Below are 22,829 nucleotides of genomic sequence, written 5' to 3'. Positions count from 1 at the left end.
GGTTGGCGAGTTGTTTACAAGACATGAGGACACATTGTAATAATGTAACTGTTGGATTAACTATACATATTACTTGGCATGCCAATTAAACTTAAAGGCTTCATACAAATTGCAAAGAATACATTGTGTTATGTTATGCATTTGTTTTACAGTAGCATGTTGCCTGACAGTCACTGCGATGGGTTTTTGTGTTTTGATTTTGCTGAAGATTCTAATGAACTGAACCATGTAATTGTATTTGTGTACCTTGAAGTCAATGTAAGGTATCACATACTTTGCAATGACCACACAGCACAACAAATTTAAAGGCCTACTTTAGTATTTATTATTACTATTTTACAATGAGTATTGGCAGCATTGTTTAAATAATTGATATTTTCTAACACTACTTTGGTATAGTGCACATTTGATACATTGAGTGATTTTACATTCTGCAACTAGGAGAACTGTTCATCAGAAGGTAATTCCACTCCAAGTTTCTTTGTATGGCAAAGTTGTAGCAAATTCGTCTGTAAAAGAAAAGATTATATATTGTTTAGTATATTACGGTAAGTAATTATTAAAAGCCAGGTTTTCTTATCGATGAGTAGGTGCAAACCTTAGCATTCTAATTTTTCTAATTTTCCAATTAAAAAAAAAATCAAAATGGCTATGGCTTCATACAAAACACACCATATCAGCAGTGCTGTCTCATTTATTGTCACACACATCCCCTTTCTATTCACACACTTACACAGTCAATTCATCATACTTCACATTTGTCCCACAAGTCGATTCGTCCCAATTTACATTCGTCCCATTTTTTTTTATTTTTGGTTAAAATTACGATCTTGAGCAGGGTCAATATCTATGTTTGTGTGCAAGAGATTAATATCGAAGTGCAGTATATCCCACGTCTTGTCGGTTTACGTTGCATACATTAGAAGAGACGTTATTCAATTGGGTACAGTTGAATACATTAAAATGGACATTAGTCAATTGGATACTGGTTGAATACTTTAGTAGGATGTTATTCAATCTGATAACAGTTGAATACATTAGAATGGACGTAATTCAATTGGATACCAGTGGAACAATTTAGAAGGGCCGTTATTCAATCTGACACCAGTTGAATACATTAGAATGGACATTATTCAATTAGATACCAGTTGAATATATTAGAATGGACGTTATTCAATTGGATACCAGTTGAATACATTAGAAGGAACGTTATTCAATTAGATACCAGTTGAATACATTTGAAGGGACGTTATTCAATTGGATACCAGTTGAATACATTAGAAGGGACGTTATTCAATTGGATACCAGTTGAATACATTAGAAGAGACGTTATTCAATTGGATACAAGTTTAACAAATTAGAAGGGACGTTATTCAATTGGATACCAGTTGAATATATTAGAAGGAACGTTATTCAATTGGATACAAGTTGAATACATTAGAATGGACATTATTCAATTGGATACCGGTTGAATACAATAGTGTGAGGTTATTCAATCTGACACCATTTGAATACATTAGAAGGGACGTTATTCAATTGGATACCAGTTGAATACATTAGAATGAACATTATTCAATTGGATTCTGTTTGAGTACATAAGAAGAGACGTTATTCAATTGGATACCAGTGGAATACATTAGAAGAGAGTTAATTAATTGGATACCAGTTGAACAAATTAGAAGGGCCGTTCTTCAATTGGATGCCAGTGGAACACATTAGAAGGAACATTATTCAATTGGATACCGGTTGAATACATTAGAAGGAACATTATTCAATTGGATACCGGTTGAATACATTAGAAGGGACATTATTCAATTTGATACCAGTTGAATACATTAGAAGGGACGATATTCAATTGGTTACCAGTGGAACAAATTAGTAGGATGTTATTCATTTGGATACCAGTTGAATACATTAGAATGGACATTATTCAATCTGTAACCAATTAAATACATTAGAAGGGACATTATTGAATTGGATACCGGTTGAATAAATTATAAGGGACGTTATTCAATTGGTTACCAGTGGAACAAATTAGTGGGATGTTATTCAATTACATACCAGTTGAATACATTATAATGGACATTATTCAATTGGATACTGGTTGAGTACATTAGAAGGAAAGTTATTCAATTGGATACCAGTTTAATACATTAGAATGGACGTTATTCAATTGGATACCAGTTGAATACATTAGAAGAAACGTTATTCAATTGGATACTAGTTGAATACATTAGAAGGAACGTTATTCAATTGGATACCAGTTGAATACATTAGAAGGGACATTATTCAATTGGATACCAGTTGAACAAATTAGAAGGGCCGTTATTCAATTGGATACCAGTTGAACAAATTTGTAGGACATTATTCAATTGGATACCGGTTGAATACATTAGAAGAGACGTTATTCAATTGGCTACCAGTTGAACAAATTAGAACGGATGATATTCAGTTGGATACCAGTTTAATACATTAGAAAGAACGTTATTCAATTGAATACCAGCTGAATACATTAGAAGGGACGTTATTCAATTGGATACCAGTTGAATACATTATAATGGACGTTATTCAATTGGATACCAGTTTAATACATTAGAATGGACGTTATTCAATTGGATACTGTTGAATACATTAGAAGAGACGTTATTCAATTGGATACCAGTTGAATACATTAGAAGGGACGTTATTCAATTGGATACCGGTTGAATACATTAGAGGGGACGTTATTCAATTGGATACCAGTTGAATACATTAGAAGGGACCTTATTCAATTGGATACCAGTTGAATACATTAGAAGGGACATTATTCAATTGGATACCAGTTGAATACATTAGAAGGGACGTTATTTAATTGCATACTGGTTGAATACATTAGAATGGACATTATTCAATTGGATACCGGTTGAATACAATAGTGGGATAGTGGGATGTTATTCAATCTGATACCAGTTGAATACATTAGAAGGGACATTATTCAATTGGATACCAGTTGAATACATTAGAAAGGACATTATTCAATTGGATATCAGTTGAATACATTAGAAGGGACACTATTCAATTGTTTACCAGTGGAACAAATTAGTAGGATGTTATTCAATCAGATACCAGTTGAAGACATTCGAATGGACATTATTCAATTGGATATCAGTTGAATACATTAGAAGGGACGTTATTCAAGTGGTTACCAGTGGAACAAATTAGTAGGATGTTATTCTATTCCATACCAGTTGAATACATTAGAAGGAACGTTATTCAATTGGATACTGGTTGAGTACATTAGAAGGGGCGTTATTCAATTGGATACCAGTTTAATACATTAGAATGGACGTTATTCAATTGGATACCAGTTGAATACATTAGAAGAAACGTTATTTAATTGGATACTAGTTGAATACATTAGAAGGAACGTTATTCAATTGGATACCAGTTGAATACATTAGAAGGGACATTATTCAATTGGATACCAGTTGAACAAATTAGAAGGGCCGTTATTCAATTGGATACCAGTTGAACAAATTTGTAGGACATTATTCAATTGGATACCGGTTGAATACATTAGAAGAGACGTTATTCAATTGGCTACCAGTTGAACAAATTAGAACGGATGATATTCAGTTGGATACCAGTTTAATACATTAGAAAGAACGTTATTCAATTGAATACCAGCTGAATACATTAGAAGGGACGTTATTCAATTGGATACCAGTTGAATACATTATAATGGACGTTATTCAATTGGATACCAGTTTAATACATTAGAATGGACGTTATTCAATTGGATACTGTTGAATACATTAGAAGAGACGTTATTCAATTGGATACCAGTTGAATACATTAGAAGGGACGTTATTCAATTGGATACCGGTTGAATACATTAGAGGGGACGTTATTCAATTGGATACCAGTTGAATACATTAGAAGGGACCTTAATCAATTGGATACCAGTTGAATACATTAGAAGGGACATTATTCAATTGGATACCAGTTGAATACATTAGAAGGGACGTTATTTAATTGCATACTGGTTGAATACATTAGAATGGACATTATTCAATTGGATACCGGTTGAATACAATAGTGGGATAGTGGGATGTTATTCAATCTGATACCAGTTGAATACATTAGAAGGGACATTATTCAATTGGATACCAGTTGAATACATTAGAAAGGACATTATTCAATTGGATATCAGTTGAATACATTAGAAGGGACACTATTCAATTGTTTACCAGTGGAACAAATTAGTAGGATGTTATTCAATCAGATACCAGTTGAAGACATTCGAATGGACATTATTCAATTGGATATCAGTTGAATACATTAGAAGGGACGTTATTCAAGTGGTTACCAGTGGAACAAATTAGTATGATGTTATTCTATTCCATACCAGTTGAATACATCAGAAGGAACGTTATTCAATTGGATACTGGTTGAGTACATTAGAAGGGGCGTTATTCAATTGGATACCAGTTGAATACATTAGAAGAGACGTTATTCAATTGGATACCAGTTGAACAAATTAGAAAAGACATTATTCAATTAGATACCAGTTGAATACATTAGAAGCGAGTTGATCAATTGGATACCAGTTGAACAAATTAGAAGGGCCGTTATTCAATTGGATGCCAGTGGAACACATGAGAAGGAACATTATTCAATTGGATACCGGTTGAATACATTAGAAGGAACATTATTCAGTTGGATACCAGTTGAATACATTAGAAAGGACGATATTCAATTGGTTACCAGTGGAACCAATTAGTGGGATGTTATTCAATTGAATACCAGTTGAATACATTATAAGGGACGTTACTCAATTGGTTACCAGTGGAACAAATTAGTAGGATGTTATTCAATTGCATAGCAGTTGACTACATTAGAAGGAAAGTTATTCAATTGGATACCAGTTGAATACATTAGAAGGGACGATATTCAAGTGGTTACCAGTGGAACAAATGAGTAGGACGTTATTCAATCTGATACCCATTGAATACATTAGAAGGGACAGTATTCAATTGGATACCAGTTGAATACATTAGAAGGAACAGTATTCAATAGGATACCAGTTGAATACATTAGAAGGGACATTATTCAATTGGATTCTGGTTGAGTACATTAGAAGAGACGTTATTCAATTGGATACCGGTTGAATACAATAGTGGGATAGTGGGATGTTATTCAATCTGATACCAGTAGAATACATTAGAAGGAACATTATTCAATTGGATACCAGTTGAATACATTAGAAGGGACATTATTCAATTGGATTCTGGTTGAGTACATTAGAAGAGACGTTATTCAATTGGATACCGGTTGAATACAATAGTGGGATGTTATTCAATTGGATACAAGTTGAATACATTAGAAAGGACATTATTCAATTGGATATCAGTTGAATTCATTAGAAGGAACATTATTCAATTGGATACCAGTTGAATACATTAGAAAGGACGATATTCAATTGGTTACCAGTGGAACCAATTAGTGGGATGTTATTCAATTGAATACCAGTTGAATACATTATAAGGGACGTTACTCAATTGGTTACCAGTGGAACAAATTAGTAGGATGTTATTCAATTGCATAGCAGTTGACTACATTAGAAGGAAAGTTATTCAATTGGATACCAGTTGAATACATTAGAAGGGACGATATTCAAGTGGTTACCAGTGGAACAAATGAGTAGGACGTTATTCAATCTGATACCCATTGAATACATTAGAAGGGACAGTATTCAATTGGATACCAGTTGAATACATTAGAAGGAACAGTATTCAATAGGATACCAGTTGAATACATTAGAAGGGACATTATTCAATTGGATTCTGGTTGAGTACATTAGAAGAGACGTTATTCAATTGGATACCGGTTGAATACAATAGTGGGATAGTGGGATGTTATTCAATCTGATACCAGTAGAATACATTAGAAGAAACATTATTCAATTGGATACCAGTTGAATACATTAGAAGGGACATTATTCAATTGGATTCTGGTTGAGTACATTAGAAGAGACGTTATTCAATTGGATACCGGTTGAATACAATAGTGGGATGTTATTCAATTGGATATCAGTTGAATACATTAGAAGGGACATTATTCAATTGTTTACCAGTGGAACAAATTAGTAGGATGTTATTCAATCAGATACCAGTTGAAGACATTAGAATGGACATTATTCAATTGGATATCAGTTGAACAAATTAGAAAGGACATTATTCAATTGGATACCAGTTGAATACATTAGAAGGAACGTTATTCAATTGAATACCAGTTGAATACATTAGAAGGGACGTTATTCAATTGGATACTGGTTGAGTACATTAGAAGAGACGTTATTCAATTGGATACCAGTTGAACAAATTAGAAAAAACTATATTCAATTAGATACCAGTTGAATACATTAGAAGCGAGTTAATCAATTGGATACCAGTTGAACAAATTAGAAGGGCCGTTATTCAATTGGATGCCAGTTGAATACATTAGAAGGAACATTATTCAATTGGATAACGGTTGAATACATTCAAAGGGACATTATTCAATTGGATACCAGTTGAATACATTAGAAAGTACGATATTCAATTGGTTACCAGTGGAACCAATTAGTGGGACATTATTCAATTGGATACCGGTTGAATACATTAGAAGGAACATTATTCAATTGGATACCAGTTGAATACATTAGAAAGGACGATATTCAATTGGTTACCAGTGGAACCAATTAGTGGGATGTTATTCAATTGAATACCAGTTGAATACATTATAAGGGACGTTACTCAATTGGTTACCAGTGGAACAAATTAGTAGGATGTTATTCAATTGCATAGCAGTTGACTACATTAGAAGGAAAGTTATTCAATTGGATACCAGTTGAATACATTAGAAGGGACGATATTCAAGTGGTTACCAGTGGAACAAATGAGTAGGACGTTATTCAATCTGATACCCATTGAATACATTAGAAGGGACAGTATTCAATTGGATACCAGTTGAATACATTAGAAGGAACAGTATTCAATAGGATACCAGCTGAATACATTAGAAGGGACATTATTCAATTGGATTCTGGTTGAGTACATTAGAAGAGACGTTATTCAATTGGATACCGGTTGAATACAATAGTGGGATAGTGGGATGTTATTCAATCTGATACCAGTAGAATACATTAGAAGGAACATTATTCAATTGGATACCAGTTGAATACATTAGAAGGAACATTATTCAATTGGATTCTGGTTGAGTACATTAGAAGAGACGTTATTCAATTGGATACCGGTTGAATACAATAGTGGGATGTTATTCAATTGGATACAAGTTGAATACATTAGAAAGGACATTATTCAATTGGATATCAGTTGAATACATTAGAAGGAACATTATTCAATTGGATACCAGTTGAATACATTAGAAAGGACGATATTCAATTGGTTACCAGTGGAACCAATTAGTGGGATGTTATTCAATTGAATACCAGTTGAATACATTATAAGGGACGTTACTCAATTGGTTACCAGTGGAACAAATTAGTAGGATGTTATTCAATTGCATAGCAGTTGACTACATTAGAAGGAAAGTTATTCAATTGGATACCAGTTGAATACATTAGAAGGGACGATATTCAAGTGGTTACCAGTGGAACAAATGAGTAGGACGTTATTCAATCTGATACCCATTGAATACATTAGAAGGGACAGTATTCAATTGGATACCAGTTGAATACATTAGAAGGAACAGTATTCAATAGGATACCAGTTGAATACATTAGAAGGGACATTATTCAATTGGATTCTGGTTGAGTACATTAGAAGAGACGTTATTCAATTGGATACCGGTTGAATACAATAGTGGGATAGTGGGATGTTATTCAATCTGATACCAGTAGAATACATTAGAAGGAACATTATTCAATTGGATACCAGTTGAATACATTAGAAGGGACATTATTCAATTGGATTCTGGTTGAGTACATTAGAAGAGACGTTATTCAATTGGATACCGGTTGAATACAATAGTGGGATGTTATTCAATTGGATACAAGTTGAATACATTAGAAAGGACATTATTCAATTGGATATCAGTTGAATACATTAGAAGGGACATTATTCAATTGTTTACCAGTGGAACAAATTAGTAGGATGTTATTCAATCAGATACCAGTTGAAGACATTAGAATGGACATTATTCAATTGGATACCAGTTGAACAAATTAGAAAGGACATTATTCAATTGGATACCAGTTGAATACATTAGAAGGAACGTTATTCAATTGAATACCAGTTGAATACATTAGAAGGGACGTTATTCAATTGGATACTGGTTGAGTACATTAGAAGAGACGTTATTCAATTGGATACCAGTTGAACAAATTAGAAAAAACTATATTCAATTAGATACCAGTTGAATACATTAGAAGCGAGTTAATCAATTGGATACCAGTTGAACAAATTAGAAGGGCCGTTATTCATTTGGATGCCAGTTGAATACATTAGAAGGAACATTATTCAATTGGATAACGGTTGAATACATTCAAAGGGACATTATTCAATTGGATACCAGTTGAATACATTAGAAAGTACGATATTCAATTGGTTACCAGTGGAACCAATTAGTGGGACGTTACTCAATTGGATACCAGTGGAACAAATTAGTAGGATGTTATTCAATCAGATACCAGTTGAAGACATTAGAATGGACATTATTCAATTGGATACCAGTTGAACAAATTAGAAAGGACATTATTCAATTGGATACCAGTTGAATACATTAGAAGGAACGTTATTCAATTGAATACCAGTTGAATACATTAGAAAGGACGATATTCAATTGGTTACCAGTGGAACCAATTATTGGGATGTTATTCAATTGAATACCAGTTGAATACATTATAAGGAACGTTACTCAATTGGTTACCAGTGGAACAAATTAGTAGGATGTTATTCAATTGCATAGCAGTTGACTACATTAGAATGGACATTATTCAATTGGATATAAGTTGAATACATTAGAAGGAAAGTTATTCAATTGGATACCAGTTGAATACATTAGAAAGGGCGTTATTCAATTGGATACCAGTTGATTATACATTAGAAGGAACGTTATTCAATTGGATACTGGTTGAACAAATTAGAAGGGACGTTATTCAATTGGATACCAGTTGAATACATTAGAAAGGACGATATTCAATTGGTTACCAGTGGAAAAAATTAGTGGGATGTTATTCAATTGAATACCAGTTGAATACATTATAAGGGACGTTAATCAATTGGTTACCAGTGGAAAAAATTAGTAGGATGTTATTCAATTGCATAGCAGTTGACGACATTAGAATGGACATTATTCAATTGGATATAAGTTGAATACATTAGAAGGAAAGTTATTCAATTGGATACCAGTTGAATACATTAGAAAGGGCGTTATTCAATTGGATACCAGTTGAATATACATTAGAAGGAACGTTATTCAATTGGATAGCGGTTGAATACATTAGAAGGGGACGTTATTCAATTGGATACCAGTTGAACAAATTAGAAGGGACGTTATTCAATTGGATACTACTTGAATACATTAGAAGGAACGTTATTCGATTGGATACCAGTTGAATACATTAGAAGGAACGTTATTCAATTGGATACCAGTTGAATACATTAGAAGGAAAGTTATTCAATTGGATACTGGTTGAGTACATTAGAAGGGACGTTATTCAAGTGGTTACCAGTGGAACAAATTAGTAGGATGTTATTCAAATGCATACCAGTTGAATACATTAGAAGGGACGTTATTCAATTGGATACCAGTTGAATACATTAGAAGAGACGTTATTCAATTGGATACCAGTTGAACAAATTAGAAGGGACGTTATTCAATTGGATACCACTTGAATACATTAGAAGGAACGTTATTCAATTGGATACCAGTTGAATACATTAGAAGGAACGTTATTCAATTGGATACCAGTTGAATACATTTGAAGGGACGTTATTCAATTGGATACCAGTTGAACAAATTAGAAGGGCCGTTATTCAATTGGATACCAGTTGAATACATTAGAAGGAACGTTATTCAATTGGATACCAGTTGAATACATTAGAAGGGACATTATTCAATTGGATACCAGTTGAATACATTAGAAGAGACGTTATTCAATTGGATACCAGTTCAACAAATTAGAAGGGACGTTATTCAATTGGATACCAGTTGAATACATTAGAAGGGACGTTATTCAATTGGATACCAGTTGAATACATTAGAAGAGACGTTATACAATTGGATACCAGATGAACAAATTAGAAGGGACGTTATTCAATTGGATACCAGTTGAATATACATTAGAAGGAACGTTATTCAATTGGATACCGGTTGAATACATTTGAAGGGATATTATTCAAATGGATAGAAGTTGAATACATTAGAAGAGTGTTAATCAATTGGATAACGGTTGAATACATTCAAAGGGACATTATTCAATTGGATACGAGTTGAATACATGAGACGGAACATTATTCAATTGGATACCGGTTGAATACATTAGAAGGAACATTATTCAATTGGATAACGGTTGAATACATTCAAAGGGACATTATTCAATTGGATACCAGTTGAATACATTAGAAAGGACGATATTCAATTGGTTACCAGTGGAACCAATTAGTGGGATGTTATTCAATTGAATACCAGTTAAATACATTATAAGGGACGTTACTCAATTGGTTACCAGTGGAAAAAATTAGTAGGATGTTATTCAATTGCATAGCAGTTGACGACATGAGAATGGACATTATTCAATTGGATACCACTTGAATACATTAGAAGGAACGTTATTCAATTGGATACCAGTTGAATACATTAGAAGGAACGTTATTCGATTGGATACCAGTTGAATACATTAGAAGGAACGTTATTCAATTGGATACCAGTTGAATACATTAGAAGGAAAGTTATTCAATTGGATACTGGTTGAGTACATTAGAAGGGACGTTATTCAAGTGGTTACCAGTGGAACAAATTAGTAGGATGTTATTCAAATGCATACCAGTTGAATACATTAGAAGGGACGTTATTCAATTGGATACCAGTTGAATACATTAGAAGAGACGTTATTCAATTGGATACCAGTTGAACAAATTAGAAGGGACGTTATTCAATTGGATACCACTTGAATACATTAGAAGGAACGTTATTCAATTGGATACCAGTTGAATACATTAGAAGGAACGTTATTCAATTGGATACCAGTTGAATACATTTGAAGGGACGTTATTCAATTGGATACCAGTTGAACAAATTAGAAGGGCCGTTATTCAATTGGATACCAGTTGAATACATTAGAAGGAACGTTATTCAATTGGATACCAGTTGAATACATTAGAAGGGACGTTATTCAATTGGATACCAGTTGAATACATTAGAAGAGACGTTATTCAATTGGATACCAGTTCAACAAATTAGAAGGGACGTTATTCAATTGGATACCAGTTGAATACATTAGAAGGGACGTTATTCAATTGGATACCAGTTGAATACATTAGAAGAGACGTTATACAATTGGATACCAGATGAACAAATTAGAAGGGACGTTATTCAATTGGATACCAGTTGAATATACATTAGAAGGAACGTTATTCAATTGGATACCGGTTGAATACATTTGAAGGGATATTATTCAAATGGATAGAAGTTGAATACATTAGAAGAGTGTTAATCAATTGGATAACGGTTGAATACATTCAAAGGGACATTATTCAATTGGATACGAGTTGAATACATGAGACGGAACATTATTCAATTGGATACCGGTTGAATACATTAGAAGGAACATTATTCAATTGGATAACGGTTGAATACATTCAAAGGGACATTATTCAATTGGATACCAGTTGAATACATTAGAAAGGACGATATTCAATTGGTTACCAGTGGAACCAATTAGTGGGATGTTATTCAATTGAATACCAGTTAAATACATTATAAGGGACGTTACTCAATTGGTTACCAGTGGAAAAAATTAGTAGGATGTTATTCAATTGCATAGCAGTTGACGACATGAGAATGGACATTATTCAATTGGATACCACTTGAATACATTAGAAGGAACGTTATTCAATTGGATACCAGTTGAATACATTAGAAGGAACGTTATTCAATTGGATACCAGTTGAATACATTAGAAGGAAAGTTATTCAATTGGATACCAGTTGAATACATTAGAAAGGGCGTTATTCAATTGGATACCAGTTGAATATACATTAGAAGGAACGTTATTCAATTGGATACCGGTTGAATACATTAGAAGGGGACGTTATTCAAGTGGTTACCAGTGGAACACATTAGTAGGATGTTATTCAATTGGATACCAGTTGAATACATTAGAAGAGACGTTATTCAATTGGATACCAGTTGAATATACATAAGAAGGAACGTTATTCAATTGGATACTGGTTGAATACATTAGAAGAGACGTTATTCAATTGGATACCAGTTGAACAAATTAGAAGGGACGTTATTCAATTGGATACCACTTGAACACATTAGAAGGAACGTTATTCAATTGGATACCAGTTGAATACATTAGAAGGAACGTTATTCAATTGGATACCAGTTGAATACATTTGAAGGGACGTTATTCAATTGGATACCAGTTGAACAAATTAGAAGGGTCGTTATTCAATTGGATACCAGTTGAATACATTAGAAAGAACGTTATTCAATAGGATACCAGTTGAATACATTAGAAGGGACGTTATTCAATTGGATACCAGTTGAATACATTAGAAAAGACGTTATTCAATTGGATACCAGTTGAACAAATTAGAAGGGACGTTATTCAATTGGATACCAGTTGAATACATTAGAAGGGACATTATTCAATTGGATACCAGATGAACAAATTAGAAGGGACGTTATTCAATTGGATACCAGTTGAATACATTAGAAGAGAGTTAATCAATTGGATACCAGTTGAACAAATTAGAAGGGCCGTTATTCAACTAGATGCCAGTGCAACACATTAGAAGGAACATTATTCAATTGGATACCGGTTGAATACATTAGAAGGAACATTATTCAATTGGATACCGGTTGAATACATTTGAAGGGATATTATTCAAATGGATACCAGTTGAATACATTAGAAAGGACGATATTCAATTGCTTACCAGTGGAACAAATTAGTAGGATGTTCTTCAATTGGATACCAGTTGAATACATTAGAAGAGTGTTAATCAATTGGATAACGGTTGAATACATTCAAAGGGACATTATTCAATTGGATACGAGTTGAATACATGAGACAGAAACATTATTCAATTGGATACTGGTTGAATACATTAGAAGAAACATTATTCAATTGGATAATGGTTGAATACATTCAAAGGGACATTATTCAATTAGATACCAGTTGAATACATTAGAAAGGACGATATTCAATTGGTTACTAGTGGAACCAATTAGTGGGATGTTATTCAATTGAATACCAGTTGAATACATTATAAGGAACGTTATTCAATTGGTTACCAGTTGAATACATTAGAAGGAACGTTATTCAATTGAATACCAGTTGAATACATTATAAGGAACGTTATTCAATTGAATACCAGTTGAATACATTAGAAGGAACATTATTCAATTGGATAACGGTTGAATACATTCAAAGCGACATTATTCAATTGGATACCAGTGAAACCAATTAGTAGGATGTTATTCAATTGAATACCAGTTGAATACATTATAAGGGACGTTACTCAATTGGTTACCAGTGGAAAAAATTAGTAGGATGTTATTCAATTGCATAGCAGTTGACTACATTAGAATGGACATTATTCAATTGGATATAAGTTGAATACATTAGAAGGAAAGTTATTCAATTGGATACCAGTTGAATACATTAGAAAGGGCATTATTCAATTGGATACCAGTTGAATATACATTAGAAGGAACGTTATTCAATTGGATACTGGTTGAATACATTAGAAGGGACGTTATTCAATTGGATACCAGTTGAATACATTAGAAGAGACGTTATTCAATTGGATACCAGTTGAATACATTAGAAGGAACATTATTCAATTGGATACCGGTTGAATACATTAGAAGGAACATTATTCAATTGGATACCGGTTGAATACATTTGAAGGGATATTATTCAAATGGATACCAGTTGAATACATTAGAATGGACGTCATTCAATTGGATACCAGTTTAATACATTAAAATGGACATTATTCAATTGGATACCAGTGGAACAAATTAGTAGGATGTTAATCAATTGGATACCGGTTGAATACATTAGAAGGGACGTTATTCAATTGGATACCGGTTGAATACATTAGAAAGGACATTATTCAATCTGATACCAGTTGAATACATTAGAAGGGACATTATTCAATTGGATACCAGTTAAACAAATTAGAAGGGACATTATTCAATTGGATACCAGTTAAACAAATTAGAAGGAACATTATTCAATTGGATACCAGTTGAATACATTAGAAGGGACGTTATTCAATTGGATACTGGTTGAGTACATTAGAAGAGACGTTATTCAATTGGATACCAGTTGAACAAATTAGAGGGGACGTTATTCAATTGGATACCAGTTGAATATAATAGTGGGATGTTATTCAATCTGATACCAGTTTAATACATTAGAATGGACAGTATTCAATTGGATACCGGTTGAATACAATAGTGGGATGTTATTCAATCTGATACCAGTTGAATACATTAGAAGGGACATTATTCAATTGGATACCAGTTGAATACATTAGAATGGACATTATTCAATTGGATATCAGTTGAATACATTGGAAGGGACATTATTCAGTTGGTTACCAGTGGAACAAATAAGTAGGATGTTATTCAATCTGATACCAGTTGAAGACATTAGAATGGACATTATTCAATTGGATACAAGTTGAACAAATTAGAAAAGACATTATTCAATTAGATACCAGTTGAATACATTAGAAGAGAGTTAATCAATTGGATACCAGATGAACAAATTAGAAGGGCCGTTATTCAATTGGATACCAGTTGAACAAATTAGAAAAGACATTATTCAATTAGATACCAGTTGAATGCATTAGAAAAGAGTTAATCAATTGGATACCAGATGAACAAATTAGAAGGGACGTTATTCAATTGGATACCGGTTGAATACATTAGAAAGGACATTATTCAATCTGATACCACTTGAATACATTAGAAGAGACGTTATTCAACTGGATACCAGTTGAATACATTAGAAGGGACGATATTCAGTTGGTTACCAGTGGAACAAACGAGTAGGACGTTATTCAATCTGATACCCGTTGAAAACATTAGAAGAGACATTATTCAATTGAATACTGTTGAATACATTAGAAGGGACATTATTCAATTGGATACGAGTTGAATACATGAGACGGAACATTATTCAATTGGATACCGGTTGAATACATTAGAAGAAACATTATTCAATTGGATAATGGTTGAATACATTCAAAGGGACATTATTCAATTAGATACCAGTTGAATACATTAGAAAGGACGATATTCAATTGGTTACTAGTGGAACCAATTAGTGGGATGTTATTCAATTGAATACCAGTTGAATACATTATAAGGAACGTTATTCAATTGGTTACCAGTTGAATACATTAGAAGGAACGTTATTCAATTGAATACCAGTTGAATACATTAGAAGGAACATTATTCAATTGGATAACGGTTGAATACATTCAAAGCGACATTATTCAATTGGATACCAGTGAAACCAATTAGTAGGATGTTATTCAATTGAATACCAGTTGAATACATTATAAGGGACGTTACTCAATTGGTTACCAGTGGAAAAAATTAGTAGGATGTTATTCAATTGCATAGCAGTTGACTACATTAGAATGGACATTATTCAATTGGATATAAGTTGAATACATTAGAAGGAAAGTTATTCAATTGGATACCAGTTGAATACATTAGAAAGGGCATTATTCAATTGGATACCAGTTGAATATACATTAGAAGGAACGTTATTCAATTGGATACTGGTTGAATACATTAGAAGGGACGTTATTCAATTGGATACCAGTTGAATACATTAGAAGAGACGTTATTCAATTGGATACCAGTTGAATACATTAGAAGGAACATTATTCAATTGGATACCGGTTGAATACATTAGAAGGAACATTATTCAATTGGATACCGGTTGAATACATTTGAAGGGATATTATTCAAATGGATACCAGTTGAATACATTAGAATGGACGTCATTCAATTGGATACCAGTTTAATACATTAAAATGGACATTATTCAATTGGATACCAGTGGAACAAATTAGTAGGATGTTAATCAATTGGATACCGGTTGAATACATTAGAAGGGACGTTATTCAATTGGATACCGGTTGAATACATTAGAAAGGACATTATTCAATCTGATACCAGTTGAATACATTAGAAGGGACATTATTCAATTGGATACCAGTTAAACAAATTAGAAGGGACATTATTCAATTGGATACCAGTTAAACAAATTAGAAGGAACATTATTCAATTGGATACCAGTTGAATACATTAGAAGGGACGTTATTCAATTGGATACTGGTTGAGTACATTAGAAGAGACGTTATTCAATTGGATACCAGTTGAACAAATTAGAGGGGACGTTATTCAATTGGATACCAGTTGAATATAATAGTGGGATGTTATTCAATCTGATACCAGTTTAATACATTAGAATGGACAGTATTCAATTGGATACCGGTTGAATACAATAGTGGGATGTTATTCAATCTGATACCAGTTGAATACATTAGAAGGGACATTATTCAATTGGATACCAGTTGAATACATTAGAATGGACATTATTCAATTGGATATCAGTTGAATACATTGGAAGGGACATTATTCAGTTGGTTACCAGTGGAACAAATAAGTAGGATGTTATTCAATCTGATACCAGTTGAAGACATTAGAATGGACATTATTCAATTGGATACAAGTTGAACAAATTAGAAAAGACATTATTCAATTAGATACCAGTTGAATACATTAGAAGAGAGTTAATCAATTGGATACCAGATGAACAAATTAGAAGGGCCGTTATTCAATTGGATACCAGTTGAACAAATTAGAAAAGACATTATTCAATTAGATACCAGTTGAATGCATTAGAAAAGAGTTAATCAATTGGATACCAGATGAACAAATTAGAAGGGACGTTATTCAATTGGATACCGGTTGAATACATTAGAAAGGACATTATTCAATCTGATACCACTTGAATACATTAGAAGAGACGTTATTCAACTGGATACCAGTTGAATACATTAGAAGGGACGATATTCAGTTGGTTACCAGTGGAACAAACGAGTAGGACGTTATTCAATCTGATACCCGTTGAAAACATTAGAAGAGACATTATTCAATTGAATACTGTTGAATACATTAGAAGGGACATTATTCAATTGGATACGAGTTGAATACATGAGACGGAACATTATTCAATTGGATACCGGTTGAATACATTAGAAGAAACATTATTCAATTGGATAATGGTTGAATACATTCAAAGGGACATTATTCAATTAGATACCAGTTGAATACATTAGAAAGGACGATATTCAATTGGTTACTAGTGGAACCAATTAGTGGGATGTTATTCAATTGAATACCAGTTGAATACATTATAAGGAACGTTATTCAATTGGTTACCAGTTGAATACATTAGAAGGAACGTTACTCAATTGAATACCAGTTGAATACATTATAAGGAACGTTATTCAATTGAATACCAGTTGAATACATTAGAAGGAACATTATTCAATTGGATAACGGTTGAATACATTCAAAGCGACATTATTCAATTGGATACCAGTGAAACCAATTAGTAGGATGTTATTCAATTGAATACCAGTTGAATACATTATAAGGGACGTTACTCAATTGGTTACCAGTGGAAAAAATTAGTAGGATGTTATTCAATTGCATAGCAGTTGACTACATTAGAATGGACATTATTCAATTGGATATAAGTTGAATACATTAGAAGGAAAGTTATTCAATTGGATACCAGTTGAATACATTAGAAAGGGCATTATTCAATTGGATACCAGTTGAATATACATTAGAAGGAACGTTATTCAATTGGATACTGGTTGAATACATTAGAAGGGACGTTATTCAATTGGATACCAGTTGAATACATTAGAAGAGACGTTATTCAATTGGATACCAGTTGAATACATTAGAAGGGACAGTATTCAATTGGATACCAGTTGAATACATTAGAAGGGACAGTATTCAATTGGATACCAGTTGAATACATTATAAGGGACATTATTCAATTGGATACCAATTTAATACATTAGAATGGACATTATTCAATTGGATACCGGTGGAATACAATAGTGGGATAGTGGGATGTTATTCAATCTGATACCAGATGTATACATTAGAAGGGACATTATTCAATTGGATACCAGTTGAACAAATTAGAAGGGACGTTATTCAATTGGATACCAGTTGAATACATTAGAAGGGACAGTATTCAATTGGATACCAGTTGAATACATTAGAAGGGACAGTATTCAATTGGATACCAGTTGAATACATTATAAGGGACATTATTCAATTGGATACCAATTTAATACATTAGAATGGACATTATTCAATTGGATACCGGTGGAATACAATAGTGGGATAGTGGGATGTTATTCAATCTGATACCAGATGTATACATTAGAAGGGACATTATTCAATTGGATACCAGTTGAACAAATTAGAAGGGACGTTATTCAATTGGATACCAGTTGAATACATTAGAAGGGACGTTATTCAATTGGATACCAGTTGAATACATTAGAAAGGGCATTATTCAATTGGATACCAGTTGAATATACATTAGAAGGAACGTTATTCAATTGGATACTGGTTGAATACATTAGAAGGGACGTTATTCAATTTGATACCAGTTGAATACATTAGAAGAGACGTTATTCATTTGGATACCAGTTGAATACATTAGAAGGGACAGTATTCAATTGGATACCAGTTGAATACATTAGAAGGGACAGTATTCAATTGGATACCAGTTCAATACATTATAAGGGACATTATTCAATTGGATACCAATTTAATACATTAGAATGGACATTATTCAATTGGATACCGGTGGAATACAATAGTGGGATAGTGGGATGTTATTCAATCTGATACCAGATGTATACATTAGAAGGGACGTTATTCAATTGGATACCAGTTGAATACATTAGAAGGAACGTTATTCAATTGGATACCAGTTGAATACATTTGAAGGGACGTTATTCAATTGGATACCAGTTGAACAAATTAGAAGGGCCGTTATTCAATTGGATACCAGTTGAATACATTAGAAGGAACGCTATTCAATTGGATACCAGTTGAATACATTAGAAGGGACGTTATTCAATTGGATACCAGTTGAATACATTAGAAGAGACGTTATACAATTGGATACCAGTTGAACAAATTAGAAGGGACGTTATTCAATTGGATACCAGTTAAATACATTAGAAGAGAGTTAATCAATTGGATAGCAGTTGAACAAATTAGAAGGGCCGTTATTCAACTAGATGCCAGTGCAACACATTAGAAGGAACATTATTCAATTGGATACCGGTTGAATACATTAGAAGGAACATTATTCAATTGGATACCGGTTGAATACATTTGAAGGGATATTATTCAAATGGATACCAGTTGAATACATTAGAATGGACGTCATTCAATTGGATACCAGTTTAATACATTAAAATGGACATTATTCAATTGGATACCAGTGGAACAAATTAGTAGGATGTTAATCAATTGGATACCGGTTGAATACATTAGAAGGGACGTTATTCAATTGGATACTGGTTGAGTACATTAGAAGAGACGTTATTCAATTGGATACCAGTTGAACAAATTAGAGGGGACGTTATTCAATTGGATACCAGTTGAATATAATAGTGGGATGTTATTCAATCTGATACCAGTTTAATACATTAGAATGGACAGTATTCAATTGGATACCGGTTGAATACAATAGTGGGATGTTATTCAATCTGATACCAGTTGAATACATTAGAAGGGACATTATTCAATTGGATACCAGTTGAATACATTAGAATGGACATTATTCAATTGGATATCAGTTGAATACATTGGAAGGGACATTATTCAGTTGGTTACCAGTGGAACAAATTAGTAGGATGTTATTCAATCTGATACCAGTTGAAGACATTAGAATGGACATTATTCAATTGGATACAAGTTGAACAAATTAGAAAAGACATTATTCAATTAGATACCAGTTGAATACATTAGAAGAGAGTTAATCAATTGGATACCAGATGAACAAATTAGAAGGGCCGTTATTCAATTGGATACCAGTTGAACAAATTAGAAAAGACATTATTCAATTAGATACCAGTTGAATGCATTAGAAGAGAGTTAATCAATTGGATACCAGATGAACAAATTAGAAGGGACGTTATTCAATTGGATACCGGTTGAATACATTAGAAAGGACATTATTCAATCTGATACCACTTGAATACATTAGAAGAGACGTTATTCAACTGGATACCAGTTGAATACATTAGAAGGGACGATATTCAGTTGGTTACCAGTGGAACAAACGAGTAGGACGTTATTCAATCTGATACCCGTTGAAAACATTAGAAGGGACAGTATTCAATTGGGTACCAGTTGAATACATTAGAAGGGACATTATTCAATTGGATACCAATTTAATACATTAGAATGGACATTATTCAATTGGATACCGGTTGAATACAATAGTGGGATAGTGGGATGTTATTCAATCTGATACCAGTTGAATACATTAGAAGAGACATTATTCAATTGAATACTGTTGAATACATTAGAAGGGACATTATTCAATTGAATACCAGTGGAACACATTAGAAGAGACGTTATTCAATTGGATACCAGTTGAATACATTAGAATGAACATTATTCAATTGGATTCCGGTTGAGTACATTAGAAGAGACGTTATTCAATTGGATACCAGTTGAACAAATTAGAAAAGACATTATTCTATTGAATACCAGTTGAATACATTGGAAGAGACGTTATTCAACTGGATACCAGTTGAATACAGTAGAAGGGACGATATTCAGTTGGTTACCAGTGGAACAAATGAGTAGGACGTTATTCAATCTGATACCCGTTGAATACATGAGAAGAGACAGTATTCAATTGGATACCGGTTAAATACAATAGTCGGATAGTGGGATGTTATTCAATTTGATACCAGTTGAATACATTAGAAGAGACATTATTCAATTGAATACTGTTGAATACATTAGAAGGGACATTATTCAATTGAATACCAGTGGAACACATTAGAAGAGACCTTATTCAATTGGATACCAGTTGAATACATTAGAATGAACATTATTCAATTGGATTCTGGTTGAGTACATTAGAAGAGACGTTATTCAATTGGATACCAGTTGAACAAATTAGAAAAGACATTATTCTATTGAATACCAGTTGAATACATTAGAAGAGACGTTATTCAACTGGATACCAGTTGAATACAGTAGAAGGGACGATATTCAGTTGGTTACCAGTGGAACAAATGAGTAGGACGTTATTCAATCTGATACCCGTTGAATACATTAGAAGAGACGTTATTCAATTGGATACCAGTTGAATACATTAGAAATGACAGTATTCAATTGGATACCAATTGAATACATTAGAAGGAACGTTATTCAATTGGATACCAGTTGAATACATTAGAATGGACATTATTCAATTGAATACCGGTTAAATACAATAGTCGGATAGTGGGATGTTATTCAATTTGATACCAGTTGAATACATTAGAAGGGACATTATTCAATTGGATACCAGTTGAATATACATTAGAAGGAACGTTATTCAATTGGATACTGGTTGAATACATTAGAAGGGACGTTATTCAATTTGATACCAGTTGAATACATTAGAAGAGACGTTATTCATTTGGATACCAGTTGAATACATTAGAAGGGACAGTATTCAATTGGATACCAGTTGAATACATTAGAAGGGACAGTATTCAATTGGATACCAGTTGAATACATTATAAGGGACATTATTCAATTGGATACCAATTTAATACATTAGAATGGACATTATTCAATTGGATACCGGTGGAATACAATAGTGGGATAGTGGGATGTTATTCAATCTGATACCAGATGTATACATTAGAAGGGACGTTATTCAATTGGATACCAGTTGAATACATTAGAAGGAACGTTATTCAATTGGATACCAGTTGAATACATTTGAAGGGACGTTATTCAATTGGATACCAGTTGAACAAATTAGAAGGGCCGTTATTCAATTGGATACCAGTTGAATACATTAGAAGGAACGCTATTCAATTGGATACCAGTTGAATACATTAGAAGGGACGTTATTCAATTGGATACCAGTTGAATACATTAGAAGAGACGTTATACAATTGGATACCAGTTGAACAAATTAGAAGGGACGTTATTCAATTGGATACCAGTTAAATACATTAGAAGAGAGTTAATCAATTGGATAGCAGTTGAACACATTAGAAGGGCCGTTATTCAACTAGATGCCAGTGCAACACATTAGAAGGAACATTATTCAATTGGATACCGGTTGAATACATTAGAAGGAACATTATTCAATTGGATACCGGTTGAATACATTTGAAGGGATATTATTCAAATGGATACCAGTTGAATACATTAGAATGGACGTCATTCAATTGGATACCAGTTTAATACATTAAAATGGACATTATTCAATTGGATACCAGTGGAACAAATTAGTA

General features: G+C 33.0%; 1 protein-coding gene across 2 annotated transcripts in view; it reads right to left on the bottom strand.

Annotated features, from left to right (window-relative positions):
• Positions 1–301: 301 nt before the first annotated feature.
• LOC100377890 (uncharacterized) overlaps positions 302–22,829 on the bottom strand; it is a 168,980-nt gene continuing 146,452 nt past the window's right edge. For both annotated transcript variants that reach the window (XM_085502709.1, XM_002739574.4), the window contains one exon: positions 302–509. The gene's annotated coding sequence lies outside the window, so the exon portion shown is untranslated. The remainder of the gene's footprint in view (positions 510–22,829) is intronic.

This window comes from Saccoglossus kowalevskii, chromosome 1, assembly GCF_978046115.1.
Source record: "Saccoglossus kowalevskii chromosome 1, keSacKowa6.1, whole genome shotgun sequence".
Taxonomy (NCBI): Eukaryota; Metazoa; Hemichordata; class Enteropneusta; family Harrimaniidae; genus Saccoglossus; species Saccoglossus kowalevskii.
Note: the sequence above shows the minus strand (reverse complement) of the source record. Positions and strands in the feature narration are given on the sequence as shown.